Source organism: Corvus moneduloides, chromosome 6, assembly GCF_009650955.1.
Source record: "Corvus moneduloides isolate bCorMon1 chromosome 6, bCorMon1.pri, whole genome shotgun sequence".
Classification (NCBI taxonomy): domain Eukaryota; kingdom Metazoa; phylum Chordata; class Aves; order Passeriformes; family Corvidae; genus Corvus; species Corvus moneduloides.
This window is the reverse complement of record NC_045481.1, coordinates 61261371-61286045: the sequence shown is the minus strand read 5'-3', so window position 1 is coordinate 61286045 and position 24675 is coordinate 61261371. Positions and strand designations below refer to the sequence as shown.

At 43.1% G+C, this 24675-nt stretch overlaps 1 long non-coding RNA gene across 2 annotated transcripts in view; it reads right to left on the bottom strand.

The window, feature by feature from the left end:
• Positions 1–24675, bottom strand: part of LOC116445972 — a 49039-nt gene that overhangs the window by 2486 nt on the left and 21878 nt on the right. The window contains exon 3 of one of the 2 annotated variants that reach the window (XR_004240975.1): positions 13086–16187. The exons of the other annotated variant lie outside the window; for it this stretch is intronic. This is a non-coding gene — a long non-coding RNA (uncharacterized LOC116445972). Of the gene's footprint in view, positions 1–13085; positions 16188–24675 lie in introns of those variants that run through there. 2 annotated transcript variants of the gene reach the window in all.

Sequence of the window (24675 nt, the reverse complement as noted above, 5' to 3'; positions counted from 1 at the left end):
TCTCAGGCACCACAGGGGGAAAAAAAATAATTAAAAGAAGATGTTTAGGTATTTGCTGGCACAGGGAGCTGAATCAGCTTGCTAAGGGGTCATAGGAGCACCAGGCCTGGCCTGAGTGCTGTGTCCTGCTCTGGAAGGGGAGAGCATGGATTTGCCTCTTTCACTGGCAGCAAACTCTTCTCCAGCCACCTACATGACTCAATCCAAAGATTTTTGTCCACTGGTAAAATGGCCATTTTTTAGTGTAATTACACTAATTTTCTCAACATACCCTTTCCAGCATTTCCCCCTCTTGCAGTATTATGGCTTTATTGGAGGGAAGACAGAATATTTTCTCCAGTAATTCAGAATTCCTCCCTTTTTCCTTTCTGAGCAGGAAGAAAAAGAATCATCATAAACCAGCATTGTACTCAGTAAGGGACCACTCTTGTTTTATCACCCTCATTTCTTTGTACATACTGGTAGCCCTTAAGAAAATCCAATCAAGAATCAGGCCCACGTTGTGCAACACATTAAACAAAGACATAATAAACAGCCGGCCCATGCCACCAGGGACTTTGTATGCTTGGGGTTTTATATAGCCTTCAAATTGGAATATTTTGGATGGATCTAGACATTCCAAAAGGAAGCGTCTGAATTAATAAGTAAAGGAGGTTGTGTTGGAAAATGTCATGATTGCATTTAAAGAAATTGGCCTAGTTAGATTAAATGAACGGCCTTTAAAGAAGTAATTCTTCCTCCATTCTGTGCAGAGGTTCTGTCACAGACCACCACTATTCAAAGTAAAGAGCTTGTGAGAAACAGCTGGATTGAGTGAAAAATCAAGAAACAGCCTGATATGCAGTCAAGCCCATTTAATTACGCTTCCTAATTATATTTCCCATGATAATTATATACAGTATTTAAATGCAGCATGCTATTTCCTGTTCAGAGTGATTAAAAACACCCTCGTGATTGGCGAAAAGATGCCGGTAGAACCGAGGGACGTTTCAGATGCTGCTGCCGATAAGCCCCGGCTCCCTCGCAGACGGGAAAAGCGCCGGGACCTGAGAGCAGCCGTGGGCAGAGCAACCGCACGGCCCCTCCAGGGCACGGAGCTGCTGCTGCTCACCTGAGAAAAGACTCCGAGATAAAGCCCTCCGAGTATCTGCTGCATCTGCGCTCGTGGGTCAAAATATTTAAATCTGGGTGCTTCGAGTTCAGCATCTCGCCGCTCATTAGCACATCTAAAGGAGGCTCGCAGAGCACCCGAGGCTCCCGGGAGGCAGGAGCCAGAAATCCCTCTCCTTCCCCCTCTCACTGCCCTGCTGGTGATTGTTGTTCGCAATTCCAGCAGCGCCTGGCTCCTCGCGGGTATCTCCCCCATACCTACATCAGAGAAGGAGGAAGCTGGAGGGGAAAAGGAAAAGCAAGCGGCAGAGAAATACGGTTTGGGGGAAATGATGCTGCCTTGGGAACGGATCGTGTCCCACAGGAGCAGTGGGCAGAGGCCTGAGGCCTCTGCGAGCTGCTCTCAGGGAATCATGGAGTAGTTCGTGCTGGAAGGGACCTTAAGGATAATCTAGTTCCAACTCCTTCCACTATCCCAGGTCACTCCAAGCCCCATCCAACCTGGCTGTGAACACCTCCAGGGATGGGGCAGCCACAGCTTCTCTGGGCACCCTGCTCCTGTCCCTCTGAGTCTTATTTCTTTGGTGTATGCAGGAGTTTGTAGGACTGACATGCCTGGCCTCAGGGAGAGAACAGGAGGAGAATCCCTCATTTCATCATGTGGATGTCACTTCTGCAGAGATTTGGACTTCCCGAGTCTGAACCCTCCCCCAGGACAGACAGTGCAGCAAAAAACCCTTTGAACAAATTTTCAGCTTTTGTGTTGCTGAATTCATACACCAGATTTTTTTCCTAGACATGAAATATTTGTCATTGTTAAGAAGGTATGGCATTTAGTTTATAGGCATGTTCTCCTGGACAATCCCAAAAGGGAAGCATTGCTTCTTGAAATGTTGCAAAGGAAAATGCTTCCAGGAGTTGGCCTTTGAACTAAGTTTCTGCTTCATTTAACTGCTGAATTTGACAGCAGTAGAGCTCCTAATTTCTTTATGGAATGAAATGCTTTCACTTCTGATCAACAGAGGCTAAATGTATTTGCAACACTGCAGGATACTCCATGGAAGAGTTATTAATGTTACATTAGACCTAAATAAGCTGAATTTTGTGTGGATTTCTGGGGACAACTACAGATCATGTTCTAATTAGGCAGAATACAATGGGAATATTGAACCACTGCTGTTACTGTGCATGCAGCTACAACCTCAACATCCAGAACAGAAATATCAGCCCCTCAAGTCTCAAGAATGTTTCTTACCAAAATCAGCATCTAAAATCAGTGAGGATGACCTCAAGTCAGACTCTGAGCCTTCCCACTGGATAGAGAATATTTAACAGGAGTAATCAGATCGGGGTAGCATTTCAATAATCCAGTACTCAGCTTATTACATGTAGAGATGGAATCTGAACACTTATTAATGTTCATTTTGTCAATAAAAGAAAACACAATCTGTGAGATAAGACAGCACATACAGATGGAAACTTCTGTGTGTGGAAGGAATACAGCAATTTATCCATCCACTGCTAAAGGTTCCAGGCAAGATATTTAGCAAATGTTGACTGAAAATGAACGGGCAGCAGCTTTTAACAATTTCTCTATTTTCATCATTCTTGCAATTTTAAGTGCTCTTGGTAAACCAGCACAATAAGAGACAGCTAATCTGTTATGCCATCATAATTCCTGCATTAAGGCAGTGTCTACTAATCCTGAATCATTCCAGATTTACACCACTCTGACTGAGACCAGCATCTGGCCCAGAAACATTATACAAGGCAAGTATTTACATCTGGGAGCACATAAGTACCAGAAACACCAGAACCTTTGATTTTTCAAAAACCCCTATCATTCAAACTGATTAAGACATGTGTCTCAATTTACTGGTTTGAGGTTTTCCAGTTACATTCCCTAACTCTCCCTCTCTTCTCTGTTACTCCTTCCTGCCTCCCTCACTCCTCCTGAGTGAGAAAATATGCCTTTTAGGCCTTTCAAAACAGTTTAAACTCAGACCTAAAGCTCCATTCCCACCTCAATCCCATGAACCAAGATGCTTGCACTGTTTTCAGCAGTTAATTAACAATGAATGCCTGCCTTTGGAGACTGGGTGAAGCAGGGTGGGGATAAAAGATGAAGAAGGCTGAGGACAGACATAACAAGAATGGGGAGGGAGCAAAGTGGGTGGCTTATCAAATTCCACAAATACCAGACGAGGAGAGGTGTTGATTTGTTGCTGGGAAAACCCTGTTTGTTTATGGAGTTTAATCACCTGTTTTATGTTTGTTGTTTGAAACATATGGGAGACAATGGGATTGTTTGCCCCCAGTGCACTGGAATACGGTACAGTAAGAGTTGTACACAGGAATTTTAAGTCACTGGTATGTGTAAATTAGGAGAGCTCAGATCACTAACAGCTCAGGCTCCTGCTCAGCCTGTGTGAAGGAGGCACCAAAGAATGTGCCCAAGGTTGACAGTCAGGAAAAAAATGTCTCGTTTGTGATCCATAAAATAAACATAATTCTTTGAGGTGAGGTGAAGGAACTTGGAAAACAATGCATCCCACATAATATCTGTCAGCAAGGCACTGCCTGTCACATAGTTTGGGCTCCTTCTGCTTGTGCTAGGTCTCTTCTTTTTTCTTTTCGTAGCAGCAGCCAGACTGGGTGGGCAAGACCAGAGCTCTGCATCACTCTAAAGAAACATCAGTGGACATCCTGTTTCTGAGCAACTCCACTGCTTGGGCAGCGTGTAGAAGATCTTTTTGCATCCTTTGTGTCCTCCCCAGAGGACGGGATTCGTGTGCCCCATGCATGGGCTGTGCTGCTGGGATGCAAAAGGACTCTCTTAGTTTAATATTTAATCACACCTGGTCCAACCCTTCTTGGCAAAAGCACAGTCTTGACAAGGTGGCCCAGCAACTCGTGCAGCCAAATCTCACCCTCTGAGCTCTGCTACAATTCAGCTTCCTCCCCTGTTGTTCAGGGATGCTGCTGCCCCTCTCCAGTAAGGAAAACACACAAAGAAGCACTTTTCTCTCTATGTTTTCCCCATAAACATCTGTAAAGTCACTCCATTATCTTTCTTCAACTCTTCCTCAGATAAAATGCTCACAAATAACCCTGTGAGAAAGGAACTGTAACTTCATCTAACACTGATTGCTTGAAACAGCTTCTGTTGTTTATGTATAAACATTGCTCAGCTAGTGCTTAACTTGGAACCTGTTAAGGAACAGGAACGCTCTCTATGTGCAGCTGCTAACACAGATATTTCCTTCTCCACGTGTAGATAGCATGACAATAAAAAAAAAAAAAAACAAGTACATATAAAATACAAGATTTTCTAAGAATCTCAGCTTTCATTTGCCATTGAAAGGAAACTATTTAGCCTCAGCGTTGCCATAAAAAACATTGTCATGCTGGTCCACATTCACTGAAAGGCTCTGAAATGAGAGAAAACTCAACATCCATTATTTTATTTTTTTTTCCAAATATTGAATTGGTAAGTCAACCCCCTTATTCTAGACAGTCTGATTCATGGAATTTGCCTGTCTGGGGGTGGCTGTACTAGATTAATTCAAACAAAAATACACCACAGCCCCTCTATGGGATAAGGTCTTACAAAGTTCACGCCATTCATAAATTGTTTCCAATTCCTACGGCAAATAAGTGTTTATTATTTTGTTAAAAGGGGAGGAAAACAACATCAGCATCACTTAAACGATGTGGCCCATGTTGTTGACATGTTCTGGTCATAGCCATGGTTTTTGTGAAGTCAGAGTGATTAATGGTGGAGGCTACAGGCTGTCCCCTGAGCTCTGTGTGTGTGTCCGTGTGGGCAGGGTCAGAGGCATCACACGTAATAATAGTGTGGTTTGTGAACCTAAATTTTAACCCCCCGCCTTGGGTTTAAGCTCTGTAAATTTTATGAGCTGTTTTTCAGAAACTGGAATCCAAATCAGGTTTTTCCAACTTTGCAAATTTTTGATTTTTTTTTTTTTTAATTTTCTCTATTATTACTGTTATTTCTGGTCACCTACACTTGCAGAGATCACAGGCTTTGGGACGAAACCAGTGTGAGGGGTTCCTGACCTGGGCACAAGGCAGAAACAGGGCTTTTCCACAGGCAAAAGGTTCCACATGGAATGGAACTGTGCTCTTGCACAGCCTCTGAACCAGGCAGCAGGGCAGAGTCACCACTCCTTGGAGACAGCTCTTTATCTTCATTCTGGCTGCACGTGGGTGATAAAGCTGATGTTTGGATTTCATACATCTTCTCAATTTAAAACCAGTGTGATGCTCAGAGTCTTGGGCTTTCAGCTCTGGTCTATAAACGGCTCCTGGTAAATTATCAAAGGCATATAAATGATGTGGGAGTCTAAATTCTATTTTTCCAAAGGGATTTACACATATATTAGGAATGTATGAACTTAGCAGACTTAGGCAATAAATCTAATTGATTTCAGGAAGGTTCCTAGGTAGCTTTGATATTTTCAGAATGCAGCCCTTTGTCTGATGGGCTGAACCATTTCTTGTTTCCCTCATTATCACAGTGAAATGAATCTTGACTATCTGCCATCATCTAAAACGTGCTAGAACTCAAAAAGAAACAGCAAAAATACAACAGTGGCACTCACAGGTGATGTCTAACTTGTTCCTCCCACTCAAACAATATTTCTGGGGTTTTTTTCCATGAGTACAAAAGAAGCCAGGTTCACCTCGAGAACGAATTATTCTGCCTATGATGCAAGTTGAGTGGGACCACGTAACATCTGCTTTCTTTTGTCACATCTTCTCTGACTCCTAAAGCTCTGCAAGAGAAGACTATGCTCTAAGAACTCTAGCTCTGTTTTCACGAAGCTCAGCTCAGTTGTAACAATGTCTTGAGGTTAATTAAAACACCTTTTGGCAATTCAGACCAACCCTTTCTTGCTGAAACTCTTAAGACCAGCATCAGCTGGGGTTGACTGTGGAGTGGCTTCCCTGAACCAAAGTTTCGCTCTGTGCGCACCAACATGAAGTTATTAAAAGTCAGCGGTGAGTGACACCGGGGCGTGACTCCGTGGGAGAAACGATGTCCTCCTGAGATCAGCCAACTTCTGCTTCAGCCTGTTCTCCTTAAGGCTGGGCTGGACCTGTCATGAGCACCCAGGGAGAAAAATTCCATTGGGATTCCAAGGCCTGTGTTGTCAAACATGTGGGGAAGCTGGCCCCTTTCTGAAGCCCCCTGAGCCAGCAGCCATTCGTGCCCCACAGGCAGAAGGAGAGCAGGACTCAGCTGCAATTTAGGCTTTAGGGATAAATGCTCGCTCCCCTTCTCTGGAGGAGCTGAGCTGCTGCCAGCAATTAAGGCTGTGAGAAGCAATTCCCTGATCTCTAGAGAGCATAACCTCTTGCCACCAGTAATTAAATCTCCCTGGTGGCTGTGGTTTTGCCAGCACAGCCCTCCAGCACTGTGTTCCTGCTCCTCGTCCCTCGCTCCGGGGTTGCACCACACCACTCCCTCTGCTCCACCAGTACAGCCATGGATGCATCTGTGCAATGAACTGGAGCAGGGAATAAGTCCAGCTCAAAAATAGCCTGGCAGAGAAACACTTAGTTTTTTATGTGTCTTCCTCCAAATTGGATCAAATTCCTGATCCGTTTCACAGCAGAGCCACAAACCAATACTCCAGGAGAACCGAGGGGCCCGTGCACTGCAGGAGGGAAGATGAAACAAGCAGTAGGAAAAGGCTGGAAAGGGAATACCAGAAGCCAGAATTGGTGTTGAAGACTTAATCTTGTGAAACCACAGCCTCACTCTTCCAGCCAGGAAAAAGTCAGCAGCTGCTGACCAGCACTGTTTTTTCTAACACTTCAGAGCCCCCTTTGAACTTTTTTGTGGCCCTGGGGGGATTGTAGCCCACAGTCAGGGAAACTCTGCCCGGGGCTGGCCACTCAGTCTTAGTGCACTGGGACCAACTTTCCAAGGAATAGAAGTTTCCCCGGCTGCTGGCACACACAAACTGTCTGCTGGGGGAACATGCCTCTTTCCACCCACCCTGGTGAGAATTCACGAGAATCCTGATGGGGAAAAATGTAAGAGGTCAAATATAGCTCTGGTTAGAAAATCATCTTCCCCCACAACGTGTCTTGAAAAGAAGAGCTCAAAAAAAAAATACTTTCCTTAGCAGATTTACAGCAAAACATTAGTTTAGAGCACATTGTAATGGCAAAATATTGTACTCGTAACAATAAATCATTTCTTAAGAAAAACTTTCAATTTTAAAAGTGTTGGCCAGCCATGTTTAAAACAACACTGAAAAACAGAGATCTTGTTTTGAATTGTTTGCCAGTAATGTACAAAAACTTACTGAGATTCATGAGGAAATGGAATGATCTATGACTCATAAGGAAAACATGAATTCTTCTTTTTATTTTAGAGTATAAATGCAAAGATCTGTGTATGAACAAGGAGCTAAACAAATGTTTGGGTTGTTAGTAGCAGATACTTCACCCACTTTGAAACCGGAATACCGCTTTTCTGAAGGAAAACAGACTCTGCTGCAGGAGAGAGTCTCAAATTATCGATAGGAATATTCATACACATCCAGTTGCTGGGGCAAAGAGACAGGCAAAAATGAATGCCAGATTCTTGGAAAGCCTTGCATATTTTACAGCAGAAATTAAAGCCATGCTCTTTAAGGAACATTGTTTAATAATATTCTTTCTTTCTGCCACCCTGTGTTCTTTTCGTTCTTTTGTTATTCAGTGTTCGCATTCAGGACAGATATTTAAGTGTGTGCATAATACCAAGCAAATGTCTCAGTGCTATCGACTTTAAAGTTCTAAAGTTAAGATCATATTTTAGTGGTCTCCTGAGCAGGATTTACATATTTTTTTCCTTGAGCCGTGACCTTTAGCTTGAAGCTTTTTGAGACTTTTTGTTATGGTAGTGCTGATCTTGATTTAAACCTATAAAACAAATGATAGGTTCACATTAGTCAAAGGTTTTCCCCTCCAGGACGTGCCATTCCTCAGCACAACTAAATGAAAAAAATAGTCAATTTTTCTAAATTTATTTCACATATTTTCTAAAGTAACATCATTAGCTGTTTGTTCTCAAGAGTTTTTCTGTTTCTCTAGGCATTCTCTTTCTGAAAATGAGGATTTTATTCAATTTCTTCCCACTAACGTTTAAGAAAACATTTAAACTCAAACTGGATGGCATTGGACCCCAACTTGAAGTGGCCAGAGTTCATCTGGACCGGACTCAGTGTCAAAATAACAAGGCTTCTATCCCAAAAAGTAAGACTCAGATTTGGCCAATTCCACAGTACATTATTTTAGGCAATGCCCAAAACATCACAGTTTGTAAAGAAAACATCCTGCATCTCTCCAAAGACTCCAGCAAGCACTCTGGAGTCTTCCAGAGGTCCATGAACCACATCTTGGGACACAAGAGGGTGGCATGGTTTATCTGACTCTGTCGATCTACTCCAATTGAGGGGGAAAATGTGCCATTAGTTAGATTAGATTAATGCAGCTCTTATAGGTAATTTACTGAGCAAATTTCCCTTTATGTCTGCTTTATTTTCCCTTTTGTTGCTTTCCTTTTTTGCCTTTCCTTTTCCTTTCAAGCGCTCATTCTGTGAGAAAAGATGAGATCTCCAGCGAGGAGAAGAGGGAACCCGTTAAATACCTCATTATCTCCCAGGTCTGTGTTGATTTACACTTCCAGCCAGAGAAATGGAGTTCAGTTCCTCCCTGACTGCACTGACACTGCAGATAACCCCGGCACATCCATCTCAAATTGTCAGCTCAAGACAAATTACCTTCTCTCCAGGATACTCTCTTTCACTGATTACCTGCTACTCAAATTAAATGCCATCTGACTTCTGAGAGTCTTTTGTTTGTCAGATTCCACTGGATTATGCAAAAAACGATGGGGGGAGAATCTGGTATGTTTGAAGTCTTGAGAACAGAGTGCACAGGCCCTGCTTCCTCCTCCAGCTTTGGAGGAAGAGCTCGGGCTTTTCCTAATCTGTTTGCCACCCCACTGTATAGTAAACTTTACTGTCAATAAGAAAGATAAAACCTAAAAGCCTTCTGAATAACGCCTTAAAGCAGTAGGATACTGTGAAATCCTCGTGTTCAGCGGCAAATATTTCACACAACCAAATTTTTAAAAGCCCAGGTTTTAGTTCATTTAAATATTTCACTTAATTCCTTTGTTTTAATATGTGAAAGAAAAAGAGTGTCAGGAAGTACTTCAAAGGAGGATCTAGTAATTGCAATCATGTTTACTTAAATTTTTCTCTCAAAGACTTTTGGACTTTTTACTTCATTCAACTGTAATTGTCTGGCCTACTATTTTCCAGTTATTCACCTCAGGCTGTTTTATGTGTTTTGGGGGTTTTTCTTGTTAAAGCTTTCCCATTCTCCAAAATGAGATGGGGGGAGGGGCATGGAAACCAACATTTAGATGTTTCGCAGAGAAGCAATTTCAAGAAACCCGCGCTTGAGAGAAAGGATTCAAATTATACAGATCAGGGGCTGCCTTTGGCCCTTGGTGTTGAGATTTTGCTCCACACTGGTGAACTTATAAATTCTTGGGACCTTGGAGTCTGCCCTGTGCTCTGACAACACCACAAGAAACACACGGATGACGGCCTGGGCTATTCAGCAGGTCCTGAGTGTGCCATGTGCCCTGTCCTGACAGGGGTGTAGGGACTCAGAAGCCTTTGTCCTGGTCCTGGGGTTGCTCAGGAGGTCCCGTAGGGTTGTTGCTGGGGGCTGCTGTGCTGTTCGGTGCTGGGAACAGGAGCAGAGAAGGGGCAGGTCTGTGTTTGCCAGGTGGACAGCAAGGTCCTTGGCCAAGCCTTTAGAGCTCCATCCTCAGTGTGCACAGCAAGAGTGGGTGGTTTCACACAGAAAGCTGCATTTCAAAGCCCAGCAGGTTGAAGATTAGGACCTCTCAAGCGGGGAGCCCTGTTATCAGGAAATTGGGAAGTAATTAAGGCCCTTGGTGAGGCAGCACCCCAAGAAAAAGTGCAATCTTAAGTGTACTCAAAGACAAGACCACTGTATGAAACCAAGGGTAAAGAGTAAAATTGAAGAGTAAAATTTTAAAGAGTAAAATTTAAGCCCTGTGATACAGTTTAAAAAACTTTTTTTCAAACAACACTTTTGTAAATGGTGTGAAACCATATATGCCATTTCTGTATGAAGCAGCTCATCACAAGACAATCTCCAGTTTAACAGACACAATCTCCTTGTTGAGGTATTTCTCCTCGTAAAAATAGAGTTCTTAACGTTGGTTGATTGAAGGTGCAAATGAATCTTTTTTGTTCTGAAATTATTACAGAAAGGCAGAGATACACCAGTCTGTGCTAATAACCTGCCTACAGAAGCACCACATTCATGCAGTTCACTCCCTGTCCTTTTTTTTGCTTCCTGGTATGCTGAAATGTTTTCCTTAAACGTAGCTTTGAAGATTTCCACTTTGTTAGAGAATGAAAGCTCCTGGTGGTAACATCTTGGGAGATGGGACAGTGATTAATAGTCACACCTTTCCCATGCCAAACTGATAGAGCTTCAGACAACTGGGGAGAAGAAGAATGGCTCTGCAGAGAGCACGGGGGGTTTTATTTCACACAAATCCAGCAGCAGCACTAACAGGCCCGCCCATCACCCTGCTCTGACTCCCAGAGTCCCTCAGCACACCCCAACTCGCTTGTATCCTTCCTCTGGCTTCATGAATTCCTTTCTGCTGAGTGGCACGGCTTGGACAGGATGGACAGAGAGCATCCTCACCCAAATCAGAGTTCTGCTCATTGGCCAGAGAGCTCTCCCGGGAGGTAGGACATGAGCCTTGAGTCCCCTGGGGCAGAGGAAGAAACTGAACCCTGACCTTCTCTACACAGAGATCAGTAGCCATGGGTCCCCTGCATGTCCCATGTCATGGATTTCCCAGGGCTGTCGTGGCTTCAGATGTCCAGCCTCCTGCTAACCCAGTCCTCCCAAACAGCCCCTTTGCCTCTGCTTTCAGTCTCACACTCCCAGGTCCCTTCTGGCCACGGAGAGCTGACATTCCTGGTGTCCCTTCTGAGCTCCTGCTTGCATTAATGAGCCTCCTTGCTGTCCTGCTCGTTTACTCCCAGCGGCAGGAAAAGGGGGGAGGAAAACAGGGATGCCCCTTAAAACTGCTTTGCTTTAAGTGCTGAACTCTTGGTCCTTCCTCCTGCCCACCTTGGTCATTTTGCTGCTGGAGGTGTCCTTACCACGGCAAAGACAGAATTGTCTTCACTGAATGTTTCTCCTGTGAGGGTGGAAAACCATGGGAAGCTGATTATATCGACGGCAGGAGTACTTAAGGATTCCCTGGCTACATATAATCATGGAAACAGGGTGGGACACCAACTGGAACACAGCTGTCCCTCCTGCCAGACTTCGGGAGATGCAGGCTCTGCCTTTTGCAGGAGGGGCTGGCTCTGTGTTCCAAGCACAGCTATTCCAGGTATGGCTCTTCCAGACTCAGTGAGCCGACTCCAGAAAACACTTCTCGTGGGCCAGATGTGTTTGTTCGGGAGGCAGAATTTGAAGGTGCTCAAGGAAGGGATGGCCATGGTACAGGAAGTGAAAAGAGGAAGGACAAAGAGGAAAGGTCTTTTTGAGCCAGATGCAGTTGGAAAGAATTTTCTAAGAGTTCAGCTATGTAATTTCGAAGAATTTGGAGAGAATAAGCACCCAGAGACATTCCATCCCTTGGACCTTTCACAACGAGATAGTGATCAAGCATTCTGCAGAGAACAATCCTGCACTGGCATGAATATGCCTAGATGACCTCAGGAGTCCTTTGCTCCTTTAATTGCAAAGACTTGTTACAATAAAAAAGACAACAGTGTTGTGCATGATAAAAGGGGCATTTGCAACTAAAAGGAGTATTTCCACATTAAGAAACTCCTTGGGTATCCAACAGTAAATATTTAAAACTGCACCACTGTGAGAAAGAGCAAAGGAGATAGTGGCAAAAAAATAAATATAAATAAAAAAGGAAAGAGAAGCAAGGTTTCAAAGGCAAAGCTCTCCTCTGTGTGTGAGCTTGCTAGTGTGAAAAGACAGGGACAGAGGCATCATACCCATTAACATTGCCAGGCACTAATGAACTGGCTTGCAAACTTGCTACTGAAATTCCTGCCTAGCCATCAGAATGAGAGAAAATGTTTGAAATTAATTTAGTTGCCATTTAAATTCAGTGGCTGTTCATTCAGCGAATCTCTGATAGGCTGTATTTACTAGGACAGCTTAGAACATTGGGTCCAAGCTCTAAACACAAGCCAGATATTTCCATTTCTAGTAGGAGAAAAAAATAGTTGGTATTACTGAGCAGCTCTGAACTCTACAGTGAAAGCAGCTTTTTTTTCTCCCCTAGAAAAACAAACCAACTGTATTTACAGAAAATAAAAAAATATGAATCCAAGTGTGAGCAAGATGTATGTGAAGCGCTTGGGCAGCACCTCCCAGCAGTGCAGGAAATGCAGATTAATACCACATTCTGCTGTGTTTAGCCCACTGATCCGTGTTTCCACCTCTAGTGGATGTTGCAGAGTAAATTCCCATTCAGATTTCCCTCAGAAGGCTGCAGGAGTTGTTCAGTTCAATACTGAAAGAAACGACTGCAAAATCAAATTCAGCTCAAGAGGACAGGACTGTGCAAAACAAAGGAAACTCTTCTGTTTCTCCTAAACCCAACCACTGCATTTAGCATCTGATTTCAAAAGCTGTGGAGATACGCTTTGGACTTTTCCAAAATGCCACAGAAAAGGGTTTTTTTTCTTCTTTCTGAAAACTCTGCTTTTGCTCTATGCTTGTGTCTGGTCATTTCTTTGACATACGAAGACCAGGTCTATGAACTCAAGCAGCTTAAGCAGCTGTTTAAAGTTAAGCATAAAGCTGTGAATATTTATTTTGAAGTACCATTCCGCAGCATAATGAAATCAAAGTCCCCCAAACTCAGTAGCAGGCAACTGACTGTGTTCCAGTTCTGCCAAAAATACTGGCATTTTGTAATTTGGGAGAAAACAAAATTGTGAAAAAGCACATTTTCTTTCAGCTGTCTTTGTCAGATGAAATGTTTCTCCAGCCATATCCCATCCATTAGATGAGTTCCTAAGGCCGGGGTTCCTCTAGCTCCAAATAAAAAATCGCAGGACAGAGCGGGAAACCTTCAGCTTTGCCTTTGTCAGGGTTTGCTCCTGTCCTGAGGGGAAATACAGTCAGTAAGGATGAGCCTTGCTCAGTCAGACACTTCCATTGACATTCCTTGTTTCTTTTTAGTTTGCTGACCACTTTGTAGGAGAATCATCCTCCAAATCCCAGCCTTTCCTTTCTCTGCACTCAAAGCTTTACATTTCTCCTGGTTTTCCTTAGTTCTCTTTATACTTCTCAGGTTGTGCAGAGGATCCAGCAATGTTTTCACATTGCCTGAAGACTGCCCAGCTGAAGGCATTATTTTGGCCATATTATTTCTGCCATATCTCACTTTTCCCTGGTTCAGTTTTCCACAAAGGGCCAACAAGAGGAATCCAGTAAACAATTCTTAAGTGAAAATTGTTCGGGCATCATGTCTGCCAACTATGTTGTCCTATTCCAATAAGAAACCCCGTTTCTTCATAACAGCAGTTAGAAAATTATTAAATAATGACTCACATTAGCAGGTAGCAGGACAAATCCTAATTTCCTGTTTGTAATCAATGCACGCAGTAAATTTAATTAATAAACATTGATTTTGATTGGCCATGGATGTCACACAACTAGAGAATAGATTTTCCCCTGCATATTTATCTGAAAGTGATTTTGTAAACAGAGACGTGTCTTGCCCAAGATTATACACAAGGTGTGAGAAAAGAAATGAAGCGGCAGAAGCCTCTGGTCCTCCACTCCCTGGATTTCCGTTATTCCACTGAAGTCCATCGGAAAGACCTGGTGATCTGACAGGGGCCAGAAAGGTGATAATTTCTCTAGCATTTAAGAGAGAGTTTGTTTGTGTTTCTAACCATAACTGGTTGAAGAATGCCCCCTCTTGCAAATATTCTGGCTTGGTTATGTCCCTATAAATTTGGCCCCAGACATTTTATTTCCATGAGAAATTGAAGGGTTGCAGGTGATTTGTAATCCAAGATTTAGAAAAAAATGAATCATGGTTATGTCAAGCAGGAAGATAATAATGACAAAGGTGTGGCAGAGGTGGGTTGCTCAACTATTCAATAATCTGGGATATCGAAGCACTCCAGGGAAAATCCATGCCACGAATAAGACCAGTACACACTTTCCCAGTGGTCTGCAGATGAAATCAAGGGACTGCTTGGAGGTGAAATTAAAATCAGAACGTCCACTAGCAGAACAATGTGGTGGCTGTCACTTTGACAGTGACAGAAGATCATCTCTGATGGCCTCACTTAATTTGAGACAAGCGACTTTCAAGGAAAAGAAATAACCTCGAAGGAAATGTAAGAGAGAACAACTTCCTTTAGGTCAGCCTGGCATTGTTGTCCTACTTGTGAGAAAACATTCCCAGCGAGGAATGGACTTTCTAGTCTTGTGAGGGTTCATAGTCAAAATAAACAGAGAAGAAACTGTGGGTAATGGACAACCGTGAGCACTCTTGTCTGTCCTAAAGGAAGCTTTTCATTTTTATCAAGTCGTTCTACACACAAAAAGATGTGTAAAAAGGCTGTTGGCATTACCTTAGCTAATGCACTCAGGTTCTTCCGAGGAATACAAACTTAGAAGGCTGTTTTATCAGCTGTCTTCAAGGGTTAGCATTATCCTTCGGCTGACCTGAGAGGTTTGAGGAGGCTGCTCTCAATGCCGCAGCACGATTTATCACAGTAAGAGGGGGAAAATGTAGAGTTAACATCGTATTTTGAAGCAGCACTTTGCTTTTTATCAAGGCTCACACACTGTAAAATGTAAAAGGGGCTAGAATGACTCCAAAGCAGGTGCTGGTCTCTGCTAACAATGTCAGTGGAAATTAGTCTGCGGGAGTACATGTGAAAGGGACAAACACTCCATCCCTTCACGCTGTAGCCTGGCAGAAAAGAAGTCATTGACATTCCAGAGGAGGCCGAGTTAATCAGTAACACACCTGATTAGTGTCTCAAACTCCACAACAAAGATCTTTTCTGCCTCTGCTCACATCCCTCGGAGGATGTGGTGAGACACAGAGGTGCTGCCCCTTGGCCCTCAGCATCCCTCCGCGGCACAGGGGACAAGCGGTGCGGCAGTGGGGACGGCAGGAAACAGTTCTGCGATGGAGATTTAACACGGAAATTGCTGGCTGCGGTGTCCACATGGATACGTCTCATTATCGGAGATAAAGGGTCATTGGGACCACCCTTTTTTTTAATGCAAATTAAACGTCGCCCGCAGACTCCTTTGCAAATCGTGGGTGTGTTCCCCTCTCCGTTTGGCAGGGTTCAAAGAGTTGCTCGGGTGTGTGACCTGAGGGTGGGGCATTTCCAAACACTTCGGCCTCAGCGAGTCATCCAGGGCACCAGACTTTCTTGTGAGGCAAGAAAAGGGCAATTTACACTTCTCCCTGGAGAAGGTCCCAGTCGCTGTTTCTCCCCCTCCACCACCCCCGACCTCACAGGCTCTCACCGAAATCTGCATGGAAGTGCTAACGAAACGAGTGAAGTCCACGGTGACTTCGGATTGCCCAGCAGGAGCGACCCATAGATCGGGGAGGAATTTCCTCTTTCCCGAGGGCTCCTGGAGCTTATGTATGCCTGTGAGAAGAGGAAGGAAAGCTTTCCTCTCCCACATCCCGAGTGACGATGAGCGTTTGGTTTGTGCACTTCCAAATCACACACACACGCGGAGCAATTTTGATAATTCTCCAACAGTACCAGGTTTCCCTGAAAGGAGGTGAAAACATAACTACAAATTCAGTGCTTCTAGTTTGTGAAAGAGAAGGGTGGACCAGACATTTGCGATCGTTGCAAAGTGCTTGCAGACCCACAGATGACATACCTTCAGTTTTAGCTATTTTTGGCCGCCTCTGTAACCTTTTTTGCCTTTCCCAGGTACTTCCCAGCACCTTGTAGCTATTAGGCAAGCAAAGCAAGAAAAGCAAAAAAAAAAAAAAAGAGACAAAAAAAAAGAGTTTAAAGGACAACAATTTAATCCTTTCCAGCGCATGTATCTGTCTCATTAAAGCATTCTCCTGGAGCGGTGTAATGATACATCAAATGGAATCCATTTCAAGGTAAAATGAGTGCTGCTGATGGCTAACACACTGCTCCCGAGGCCTGGCTTAGACCCCAGTCCTAGTGCAGCCTAGCACTGAAGTAGATTAAATATCAACTCGGGTCACGTTCTCATGGCCCAGGCACAAGTGCCAACATTCTTCCAATTATTCAAGGCCAAAGAAAGAGCAACCTGCCTGACAGAGCTGTGACACAGCTTGATTAGATTTAGCTTAGAAGCCTGCCGAAAAGGATACTGTGGTATTTAACTCAGATGGAGAAAGGAATGGCCTCTCTGTTTAAATGAACTGAGGAGGGGGGAGGAGGAAAAGAAAAAAGAAAACAGTAAAAAGATAGAGCAAAAGAAAAAAAAAAAGCAGAATATATTTCTGTAATGAGAGAGAGCATGTTTTAAATTTGAAACGATTGTTTCTCCATAACATAGCCTGCATGTTCCACGTGTATAAACTGGTTTAATTGTAAAAGGTGGCTTTGTACACCCCTTTATTTAAATAATAGCTTTTTGCAGTCTGCACAGAAATCTTTCAGACCAAATAATTTTATCTTCCAGTTAGTGTAAACCACCTTGGATAAAAAGGGCTCAAGCTGGCAAACGGGACAGAAAAGCATGGACAGAAACTGAGTAAACACTGACATTTCAAACAGAAATAGTAACAGGAGTTTGGGTAGGAGAACACACAACTCCAAAGATCAAAATATCCGAGTGATTTGGCCGCGACTTTAAAGTCTAGGGAAAAAGGCAACTGCGTGTTCTGTGATTCAGCTCTGAGCTTCACATCTAATCTGACTGACAGGAATTCCAGGAGCGTAGTAAGGCAGCCGGGCTGTGATGCTGATTTCGCATGGAGCAGCAGCCAGAAGAATGCTGCTGCTCCATCTCCTGACATTCCTCAGAGGCCTGCTGTCCAAGCATTAGTCAGAGCTCAAAAGACCCTTTATTAGGGCAAATTGACGCATTTTTCCATTGAAAACTAATCTAATTTTTAAAAAGAGAAGGAGGTAGGCGAACAGAAAAATCACACAAGCCAATATTTTTTTGCAGGAAGAAGTATCTTTTTTTCCCCCCCAAAACCCACTCACCCATCACACTCCCCCGTGTCTCTTCTGGAGAACTTAGGAAACACTTTTCACCCCGGGAATTTTGTGAGGTATTGCTGTGTTCCAAAATAGGATTGATGTGCTCATTCTGGAGATTTGTGCCGGGCATGATTATTTTTAGGTGCCTACTGCTGTTGGAGAAGAAGCAGAGCGTGGACAATTCAATAAAAGTATCAAGGGACTGCTTGTAATCACTTACACGTATTCTTTGCAGAGATCCTGGCTGAGAAGGCAATAACTCATACACCTGGTATGACAGCACCAAATTTTACATGGCCTCAGTATTTAGGACTCTCTACCCCCCTGATTTGCACTATAATTTAACTGCATTGGTGTAGCTGACTTGTCCTGTCCAGAAAGAGAAAAGATAAAATGTGTTCTGTAAGATTGGAGTGTATTAGCAATCACACAAACACCAACTTCGTGACTCTGGTTAGAGGAAAAAGAAATGAAAAAATATTAAAAGGATCTAAAATTATTACACCAAGGTATAAAACTACACAGGGACCAGAGGAAATAAAATAATATGTGAATATTGATGTAAACCCCAGTCTCTAAATTCTGATATCTACATTCCAGAATGCTGCTCAATCAATTGAATGCTGGCATGAGAAAAATATCTGTATAACAAGAAATTAATGAAATTTTCAGTCAAGTGCTTTTTAAATCCTATATGAATCTTTACAGCCAAAAGGATTAAGGTTTTGTGTTGAACACTTTTTCAAATATTGGTTTCAGTTGGAAAATTTAAATTATTTCTCTCACAGTTTATCAAGACGGGATATTTTAAATTTTTATTTTGTATAAGAGTTTCACTTAGAAGTTCAGTTACATTCTATTAAAAAAAAAAAAGTAAAATGGAATCCTCCAAATGAGCTGTCTCATTCAGTCTGAAGTGCATTTCCCCTCCCATTTCTTGCTCCTAAGCTGGTTTCACTGCCCCCCAATTCCTTCCTCTCCCTCTTTCCCCACTTTTGGTTCTTACAGAAAATGTATTTGCACAGCTGTACTCATAAAGCACATATATTTAGATTTTATTAGCATTATGCTGGCACGAAAATTCTATTAAAAGTAGTTTTTTAAGTTTTAGGTTATTCTAAACAGGTATTTAACCACCAGCAAAGGGGCAGAAATCATACCAGGTCCTTGTGTAGTAAATGTCCGCATATTCTCTTCCTAATTCCTAAATGCTTTGATCAACTTGGATACAGAGTTTATCACCCTCTACCATATCTCTCTATGTCTAAAGTACTATGTACTTTTCAAAAATATTCTGAATTTTGGCTTTTTTATTGTTCTCTCTCTTTTTGACACCACACAATTCCTCCCTCCCCAGCTTATACCTGGCTCAGTCGACTTTCATAATTCATTTACATTTTGGGCTGAAACCTAATAAAGGTTTTCCTTTTGATATGGGACAGTCCAGACAGTTGAAAATAGATGGCACTGGACCTGGAATCAGAGCTGCTGCATTTATAAACAGAGCCTGGAAGCACCTATTCTTTTTTTCTTTTTTTTTTTTTTTTTTTTTTGGTCTGGAAATGGGAAAGAAAGTTCATCCTCAGCATTCTGTATCAGTCTCTTCATTTTGAGAGGGTTACTGTGACCCACATAGGCTTTAATCTCCTCTTTGCCTTTTCAGGCTTTTAAGGAGAAGCTAATTTTGGCCCTCTCACTACTGGAGTTTTCTTTTTTTTTTTTCCCACGGGAGGCATGTGGAATGTGACACTACCTGAGCACCCACTTGGGAGAAGCAAACACCTTGCACCTCAAGTGCAGCCACAGGGAGCAGAGCGGCACCCGTTTGTGAAGGAGAGGTTTGTTCTGGAGGTGCAGGGTCCCTGTGCCCTTCCAGGCTGCCTGTGAAGGGAGCAGCCCCACTGATACAATCCATTTTCTCCTCTTCATTCAAGCAGAAGAGCCCGTAAGCCTTGACATTCTGCCCTTGGCAAAATAAAGTCCCCTCCCTGCCTCTGCCTTGTCCCAGGGCTGCTGGACTAATTTTTAACAAAAGAAACGTTTCTAAAATGAATGAGTCACAGAAAGAGCATCCTATTCTTCCACTTGCTACTCCTGCTAGCCCTCTGAGGGAAAAAAATCCACATAAAACTTCCCTGTCATGCTATGAATTGCAGGAATTATCAATTGCCTTTAGAAATATCACCCCATTTCCACAAGTAGTGTTTTATCTATTAATTGAAAAATAAAAAGCAGGTCCTGCAAGCACAAATGATCCACTCTGACCAAATGGGATCATTCAGCTGAAAATGGGTTGCCTAATCAAGGCCTTCATTTTCCATGTGGCACCCTGATACATATTTCAACTTGTCAAGCAAACTGAAAAAACTGCAGTGGAACCTTGGGCATCCTGGCCTAATCAGGTACCGTGTGTAGCCCTGAAATAAAAGTTATTTCATGTCCACTCCTGCTCCTGGCAAGAGCAGTTGTATAAACAATTATTTCAGGTAGATTTATTTTAATTTGCTGCTGTAGCACAGGGGTTATCTAATGCCTAAACCCTCAGCTTTCTTCCTGGTCTCCAAAGGTTCAGCCAACTGCATTTGAAAGATGAGGTACTCAAGAGGGAATTGGTAGGGATGGATATAAACCTGCATCTGATTGATGTAAATTGTAACTCAGGCTTCCAAAAAATCTACTCATATTCTTCAGAGGGAAAAAAAAAAACGAACCTGAAGTTCTGATCTGGTTGCAATTTTAGCAGAAATTTAAATTTCTAGTTTTAAATGCAAACTTCCCTGAATGTCATGGCTACAGACTACCGCTGTTTTGGACCTTTTCCTAATTCTAAGGATTTTTTGAGGTACCCAAGGAAGCAAGAATCAGCAAAAGGAAAGATTAGACGAGGCACCTGACACACCTGCTGGCAAGTGGTTGAAACACTTGTAAAATTGTAACAAAAATGTGAGAAATCAAAATGGCCAAAAGCTGACAGAGAATGTAACAGCTCCAGCGGCAGGAGTTGCAGCCACTGGATCCATCCTCCCAGCTCCCTTTTGGCCTCAGAGTGATCATTACCCTAGAGGAACAGCCAGTTTTCTGTTTACCCACTGCACATCCACTTCATTCCCAACTACTTTAAGCCCATGAAGGGTCTCTTCAAGCTGGCTTTAAACTGTAAAAAAGTTTGGGGCATAAAATGCATCAGATGGAAGGATACTGAGCTGTTGAAGCTGTAGGGTGGAAACTTGCCAACATGAATGCAGTCCTAGGAAAGTTGCAGTGGCATGTTTTGTCTCAGGGAAGGGGCAGTGGTCATTGTGGCAGCTGATGACAGCCCTTTGAGTCCTGGCATTTGCCACAGCACAGGAGAAATCTGAGTGGAATGTTTACAATACAGAAAAATGTTTCAAAGCAACCTCAGACCAAGAAGTTGACTGGTTTAGTGGCTTTGCTGCAGATATGCAGGCAAATGATTTGAAGAGAACATGTGCTCTGCTGCCATGTTTCTTCTGCTTACGGTTACTGGGAGCTGTCCCAGTGAACAGGGGATGGATTTTTGGATTTTAACTTCAGAAAATCCTGAATATAAAATTCACAGGAAGATGGTTGCAAGAGCTAATGTAACACTATTTGCTTCTGCATCACACCGCTGTTCCAAAATCAAAGGATTTAAAGCTCTTAAAATTAAGAATTTGACTGAGCAGTGTCAAGTTGGGTGAACTTAAATTCCTATGTATTAAGTCTTTCACAGTAGAAGTCCTTTCTTCACCCCTACTTCTTATCTATTTAGAAGAGAATGGAAGTAATGCTATAAATTAGTCTTTGAAAGAGTAAATTATCTTTACAATTACAGGAAGGCAGTATAATAATAATAATAAATAATAATAAAAAATAAAGTCCAGATAATGAGGATCTTACATCTCTGAGGAAAGTCCGTAGTCAGATTTCTGAAGTCAATGCAACTATGTCTGCTGAAAGAAAGTCTCCAAGGAAAAAGGAGCTGGAAGTCTGAAACCATCTTAGTGACAGAAGTGGCGCTACAGTAACACAGCCCACGACCCTACCCTCACTTACCTTGTGGTGATGCTTTACCCATGAGGATCCCAATAACTTCAGTGCTATGGAATAAAGTACCACTGAATAAGGGGATCCAGATCTCACCCACTGCAGACAGTGAGGTGAAAAAGTGGATGTTTGACAGAAATGTCCCCACCCACACACTCTTCCATCATTTTTTTGACTCATTGCATGCTGAGGTTTGGGGAAGCATATCCAGGAAAGACCACATTATGTGCTTAAGGATTGAGGTCAGTGGGAGTTGGCACCTGAGGAAGGGCTGGCTTCCATCAGGACCTTGCCCACGTTTCTGTCTCAGTGCAGAATTTCAGGTCATGGAGTAGCTCCCATAGGAGCAGTTCCATGCTTTCATGGAACAGTGGTACACAGAATTACAGAATCCTTAGGGTTGGGAGATTTTCCAGGCCAACCCCTCTGCCAAGGCAAGTTACACAGGAACACAGACAGGTGGGTTTGGAATATCTGTAGAAGCACTTCAGGTCAATGTGGCCCAGCACTGTCACCTAAAAGCCCTTCTGTCCTTCCACACCTGCTCATTCCCTCTCCTGAGCAGTGTTTCTTCATCCTGGCACAAGCCAGTGCAAAGGTAAAACAGATTAGGAAACTTGATCGGGCTGAAAACAAACCTGGCAGGGAAACAAAGTCAAAATTTGTCCATTTTCAGCCAAATTGATTCTCCAAATCGTTTCACTGTGTGGCCACTGAACCAGTCATGCTCTGCCAGCTTAAGAGATGAAGTGCTATTGGGTGGGAGCAGCCTGGGGGACAGGAAAGGATGACAAAATTCTTATCATGTGGTTGCAGTGATGAAAAGCTACTTTCCCCCTTCTGCAGAGTTCCCAGTTAAACCCTCCCAGGGCATTGCCAATGTTCCAGGGACTGAGATCCCCAGTATGTGATACAAATAATCTCTGCTGATGATGGTGGTGGAAGAAGAGAGTATAAACCAGATGAGGAAATTCTGCCAACCTCAACCAGCTTTGTTGTTTTCAGATGCAACATTCTTTGATATAAATTGTGTTTAGCTGCACTTCTTCAGAAACTTCTTCAGAGCTGCCTGCATTTTTCTGTGGCTGGAGGGCTCTCACAGCTCCCTTCCAATCTTTACAGTTCAACCTCTTTTCCTTTGAAATCTGTCACTACCATTCCTTGTGTCTGTCCTCCAACATTTCAGTGTATTCACCACCTGGCTCTCTTACACTTATTTCAGAGCTGCTAAGCAGCAGTGGAATTCCCTAGAAGGGATTTGAGCTGGAGAAATGCCAAGAGTCATAGCAATAAAATAAAAATAACAACAAAACAACAGGGTATTATAGATGTTCAACACTATTCAGAATCAAATTCTTAGTGTATGAACTGTGGCAAGTTTTGGGAGCCGCCTGCACAGTCTAAAGCAACCCTACAAAAACTGTGTGCAATGCAATAAAATGGTTATCCTTATTAGCTGATGTAACAGCGCAGGGATCTCTGCCAAGAACTATGGACCTTACATGTGGTCCTTTGATAAATATCTTTGTATGCACTTGGTACTAACAAAAGCATTACCATCTGTTTACCTTGCACTAATACACATCACATTTTTGCACAAATCCTGGCTTGTATTGCCTGAGCCAAAGCTAGGCACTGTATCCATCAGAAAGGGTGACAAAGGTTTAAATCAAGCGGGCCGTGTTTCAGCACGTTATTCATAAAACTAGGTCATGGGATAAATGTACTGTTGGAACACAGCTTTATACTAATTTTCCCAGTAAGATGCATCATAAATATTAACTGTCCTGAACACATACACACAGGCTCGTAGCGTTGGCTCCGGGCCCTTCACGTGGAAGCTGGGGAATGAGTGCTGACTTAAGGTAGTGAGAATGTGAGGAACTCTGAATTATCATCAATAGCAGAGCCTTTTCTGCCGCCAGCTTTTCCAGCCAAGCAGTAACACAGGAGCTGAGCACCACGGGGCCTGGTCCTGCAACACCTCTCTGGTGGGAGCAGCATTTATGTGAAGCCCAGGACTTGCCTTCATGTGCTGCCCCTTCAGCAGCCCCGAGCCGAGTGTTCCTTTCACAAACTCACACAGACTTGTGAGCCTCTTTCCTATTTTCTACCATTGGTGTGAGCTCAGGGCCTCCCCTCCTCCCCCAAACACTCCCCATTGTCCTATTATCTCCCAGCACAGCTTCCAGCTTGCCTGTGATACTAAGAGCAGGTACCCCTGCACACAGTGAGGCTGCAGCGCCGCGGGAACTTCCAGAAACAATAGTGTAGCAATATCTAATTATTTAAAGCGGCGGCGCAAAGAAGGAGATTAAGATTATTTGTGATCATGGGTACGCATCCTTCTTTCCATTCTCATGGTATTTCCTGCCCGAGTGAAAGGAGGAAGAACCAGAAATCCACTGAGAATGTCTGTCTCTAAATTTTTTTTCAGCCTCAAGAAGTATAGCCAATAATAACAGTATTCAGAGTGCTTTTCCCTGATAATTTTCAATGTGCCTCACAAAGAGGGATAAGAATAATGATCCTTGTTTTATAGACTATAACATGACCAACAAAAGAGCCAAGAAAGGAACCCAGATAGCTTGCCCTTTCCTCTGGGCTTTGCTATTGTTTAAGGATTAGGACCCACATTCAGGATAACACCTCAACCACATGCCTGACTTCAAGCATTTGCTTAAGTCGCATTGATTTAAGCACATGCTTAAAATTAGGCATATTCTTAAATATGTTCCCTAACCGGGGCTTAAATAACCATCCAGTCTTCTGGGTGTATATTCAGATAAGACCATATTTTATTTAAACTCAGGAAGAGGAGGAAGAACAGGCTGGGTGCCGCTGTTTTGCCCTGAAGTCTTCCTGGTAGAGGTCCCCATATTGCAGTTAAAAACCATATAGTGTTCTTAGTTATTGCCAAGAAAGCAAGCAAAGTTAATGGCATCCCACCACAAGGAAAAAATGATGATGCCAAACGTCACCCAAATTGACTGAACTTTCAAAATCACCATCATTTCCCAATGTTGCTTTCCCAGATTTCCCTGTGAGAATTACGAAACCTTGCTGCTGAAAGAGGAGAGGCAGCAAAAGAAGTCTCAGCATAGGGCCAACTCCACCTGTGCCTCTGTGAAGCAGAGAAACCTCTTGCTTAGTCCAACAACAAGTGTATTGCTATTATCCCACTGTGACAGTATTTATCTAA